Source organism: Populus alba, chromosome 13 (assembly GCF_005239225.2).
Source record: "Populus alba chromosome 13, ASM523922v2, whole genome shotgun sequence".
Taxonomy (NCBI): Eukaryota; Viridiplantae; Streptophyta; class Magnoliopsida; order Malpighiales; family Salicaceae; genus Populus; species Populus alba.
In genome coordinates this window covers 2,502,339-2,506,983 of record NC_133296.1, presented here as the reverse complement: position 1 = coordinate 2,506,983, position 4,645 = coordinate 2,502,339, and the positions used below count along the sequence as shown (strand labels likewise).

Genomic DNA, 4,645 nt, shown 5'->3' with positions numbered 1-4,645 from the left:
AGACTTGGGATGTGGACATAGGTGTAACAGAAGGCTTGGACTTGTCCATCTTGCTGCGAAGAAGAAGATCAAGTATGTAGCGGCGTTGAGACAAGTATAGTCCTTCATCACTCCGAATAGCCTCAACACTAAGGAAGAAGCTGAGATCACCCAAATTCTTTACTGGAAAATCAGACTGCAACAGACTTATCACATGATTAATCAAATTGAGATCAGCACCTGCTAAGATAATGTCATCGACATATATGAGAAAATAAAGAAGAATGGAACCATGGTGATAAACATAAAGTGAGTGATCAGCTTGACTGCCTTTGAAGCCAACCTGTCAGTTAAGCGAAAGAACCACGCCCGTGGTGCCTGACGAAGACCATATATCGATTTATGAAGTTTACAGACATGATCTGGATATTGAGGATGAAGAAAACCGGGAGGTTGAGCCATGTAAACATCTTCATTCAAAAGGCCATGTAAAAAGGCATTTTGGACATCGATTTGATGAAGATGCCATTTACGTGATATAGCAACTGATAAAACCATTCGGACTGTTGTAGGTTTTACAACAGGACTGAAAGTTTCCAAAAAATCAACACCCTCCTGCTGATGAAAACCTTTAGCGACGAGCCGAGCTTTGAAACGTTCTATACTGCCATCAGCTTTTCTTTTAGTGCGAAATACCCATTTGGAACCAATAATATTGGCAGCAGGGGGAGAAGGAATTAATGTCCAAGTTCCATTCCGCAATAAAGCATCAAACTCAGTGTTCATAGCATCTCTCCAGCTGGAATGTTTTACAGCCTCAGAATAACAGGATGGATCACGGTCAGGTGTAGTGACAGTAGCCATAAGAGCTTTTGGGAGAGGGTATTGGATATGGGAGTCTGAAAGTAGTTTGGGTTTATGTATATTATTTTTGTTGCGGGTAGTCATATGGTGTGTGTTGGGAGGCTGAGATGGAGGAATAAAATTTAATGAGGGAGGGGGTATGTCATCAGTGTGATTTTGAGAGGGACCCTGAGCAGAAGTGTCTGCAGGAATATTAGCATCAAACGAAGGCTGAGGTATGTCAGGAGCAGTGTGAGTGGGAAAGAGACCGTGATCAGAAGTTGCTGCAGTAACATTATGATCAAGCGAAGGCTGTGATGGGGGTGCCATATTCAGTGGAAATGGTGTTGCAGGAGGATAATTAGAACCTGTAGAAAAACTGGACGGAGCATTTAATAACTGAAGATTAGAAGGAAGAATAATAGGAGGATCATGAATGGAAGGAAGAATAGGTTGAAGGGAAGGATAAGGAAAGAGTGACTAATCAAAAACAACATGACAGGAAACATATATTTTACCAGTAGAGACATCTAAGCATTTATACCCCCAATGACTGATACTATAACCAAGGAAGACACACGTTTTGGAACGAAAATCCATTTTATGTTTATTATATGGACGTAAGTAGGGCCAGCAGGCACAACCAAATACTCGTAAAAAATTAAAATCAGGTTTGGATTTATTGACCATTTCATAAGGGGATTTATGCTGCAAAACTGGAGTGGGCAAACGATTAATTATATAAACAGCAGTTAAGAACGCATCTTCCCAAAAAATATTTGGGAGATGGGAGTGAGCAAGTAAGGCAAGGCCAACCTCAACAATTTGACGATGACGTCTTTCAATAGCACCAGCTTGTTGGTGCGTATAAGGACAGGTAACTCGATGAGTAATGCCTTGAGTTTGTAAAAAATTATGCAAGCTGCGGTATTCTCCACCCCAATCAGTTTGGATGGTTTTTATTTTAGTATTGAATTGACGTTCAACAGCAGCTTGAAATTTTTGAAAAATTGGTAAGGCATCAGATTTGAGTTTTAAAGGGAACAACCATAAAAATTTGGTGGAATCATCTAAAAAACTTATGTAATAACGAGCACCTGTAGTTGAGAAAATGGGTGATGGCCCCCAAACATCTGAATATAATAATTCTAATGGATTCGAAATAGAAATATGTGAATTGGAAAAAGGCAAAGCATGACTTTTGGCCATTTGACAATGAGAGCAAATCGAACTGGTATTATTGTTAATTGGAAAGGAAACAGCTTTATTAATAACCGGAAAAGAAGCATGGCCAAGACGCCGATGCCACAAAGTAGCAGAGATTTTAATACTAGAAAGAGCTTGCGGCTGAAGACGAGCAAGCGACAATGAAAAATTGTAAAGGCCATTACGAAGTGGACCCCGATGCAGGATGTGCCCCAAGTAGTCCTTCACAAGAAAAAAAGAGGCATGAAACTCAAAGAAAACATTGTTATCTTGACAGAAACGGTGGACAGAAAGAAGATTTTTTTTAATATCAGGAACTAACAGTATTTGATTGAGAGCAAAAGAGTTGGACGGGGAAGATAAAGTGGAGGAACCACTGTGAGTAATTTCCAAACCTGCACCATTTGCTACTTGAACATGATCTGGACCATCACAATCTTCAGTTTGAAGATGAATGTTGTGCATATCATTCGTAAGATGATGGGTGGCTCCTGTATCAGGATGCCACTCTTGAGCAGTATGTGGATGGCAGGCAGCAAGAAAAGCATGCGGTGGACGTTGAGTAGATTGATCCTGGTAAGAGAGATCAAAACGATGATAACATTTCAAGGCATGATGGCCCGGTTTGAGGCATACCTGACAGATAAGAGAGGTAGGAGCTCCTGTATCATGGATGGTTGAGCGACCACCGCGACTCCTTCCACGATAGAAATTAGTGCGACTGCGGTTAGAGGAAGGATAGGAGTTACCAGGACGAGATTGGAATGAAGGAGGATATCTGGTGGCCATATTTGCAGAGGTAGTAACCTGAATGGTGTCATGATGCTGATTGATCCGTGACTCAATAATGAGAAGTAGAGAATAAAGGTCCTCTAAGGTGACAGCATCAGAACGAGAGGTAATTGTAGAGACTAAGGAGTCATACTCCTGACCAAGACCAGCAAGGATATAAGTAAGAATTTCATCAGAGGTGAGAGGTTGGCCAGCAAGGGCAAGTTCATCGGACATACGTTTGATGGAAATAAAATAATCCTTAGCATGCATAGCTCCTTTTCTAGCAGTAGCAAGCTGTGTACGAAGTTGAACAGCCTTAGCACGGGAGATGGAAGAAAAATTTTGTTGAAGAGCAAGCCATACATCCTTGGATGTGGTATATGACATAACCTGAGAAAGAACATCCTCAGTAAGAGAAGTATTGATGATGGCAAGGATTAAAGAATCCTGACGAAGCCAATGCTCATATGCTGGATTTGGGATCATAATGATATCGCCTGTAGTGGGATGAGAAGCTTCTAGCTCCTTTGGAGGCATCGGAATGGAGCCATCAAGATAGCCAAAGACACCTTGACCACGGAAATATGGGAGAGCCTGAGCTTTCCAAACAGAATAATTCGAGTGATTGAGTTTAACACTGAGGGAAAGAGATAAATGCGAAAGAGAGGGGGCTGAGAACGGGGAAGTAATGTGGGGAGGAGTAGCCGAAGAAGAAGAAGCCATCAGATGAGAGAAGAAAAGGAAATAGAGAAAGGAAAGGAAAAAGGATCAGACGTTAGTCTTTTACTGGCTGACTGATACCATGTAGAATAAGAAGAAGCTTTGTTTGCCTTGGTAATTCGTTTTGTATTGTTTGTGAATTACAGAGTTGATTAAATAGATTACAGAATAACAAACTTATCCTATACATTCTCAAATTTGAATTCAAAGGGCCATGTACATCCTCATGAAACCGAATTACAGATAAGATATATGTTGCAGTGTTTTAAACTTTTGAATCTTTATCTTCATTTGAACCGGTCATGCTGACCTGTTCTTCCACAATCAGCTAGCAGCTCAGTTAAGAATTCCATTACACCCAAGTGCTCTAGTAAATTCTCTAGCCTCGAGCACATGCTAATGTCTAGAGTTTCAAGAGATTTCAAGTTGCAAATGCTTTCTGGAAGATTATTTAGGCTGTAACTGTAAGAATAAGAGAATTGTTCTGCACTATATTTCATTCTGCAGTTACAGTGGTATATATTACATGAGGAAGGGAAACACGATCCTATATCTCAGCTAACAATTGCGGAATATCTGCTAATGATTCCAAAGATCAAGCCAAGATATATATGCCCATAACTGTACAATAATCTATAGATGGAAGGTGAATATATGCTAATAACTGTACAATAATCTATAGATGGAAGGTGAATATATGTTGTTATACTCCCCCTCAAGTTGGAGCATGGAGATCCGTAATGCCTAACTTGCGTGATAATGCTTGGAAAGCTTCACGGCCTAAAGCTTTTGTGAAGATATCTGCCAACTGACTGTGACTAGGGATGTGCTGGGTGGAGATAAGGCCGACTTTGAGCTTTTCACGAATAACATGACAATCAATTTCTATGTGTTTGGTACGTTCGTGAAAGACAGGATTCTGAGCAATATGAAGAGCTGCTTGGTTGTCATAATGTAAAAGCATAGGCTGGGAGTGGTGGACACCAAGATCATGTAAAAGTGTTTTGAGCCATGTAAGTTCACAAGTGGTGGAAGCAAGAGTGCGGTATTCGGCTTCAGCAGATGAACAAGAGACCGTATGTTGCTTCTTAGTGCACCAGGAAATAAGACTGGTGCCAAGCTG

General features: G+C 40.7%; 1 non-coding gene across 1 annotated transcript; it reads right to left on the bottom strand.

The window, feature by feature from the left end:
* Nucleotides 1-2,867: 2,867 nt before the first annotated feature.
* On the bottom strand, nucleotides 2,868-3,006 carry LOC118053324 (small nucleolar RNA Z247). Its single transcript, XR_004688344.1, has one exon. It is a non-coding gene; the product is annotated as a small nucleolar RNA Z247 (small nucleolar RNA).
* Nucleotides 3,007-4,645: the final 1,639 nt, after the last annotated feature.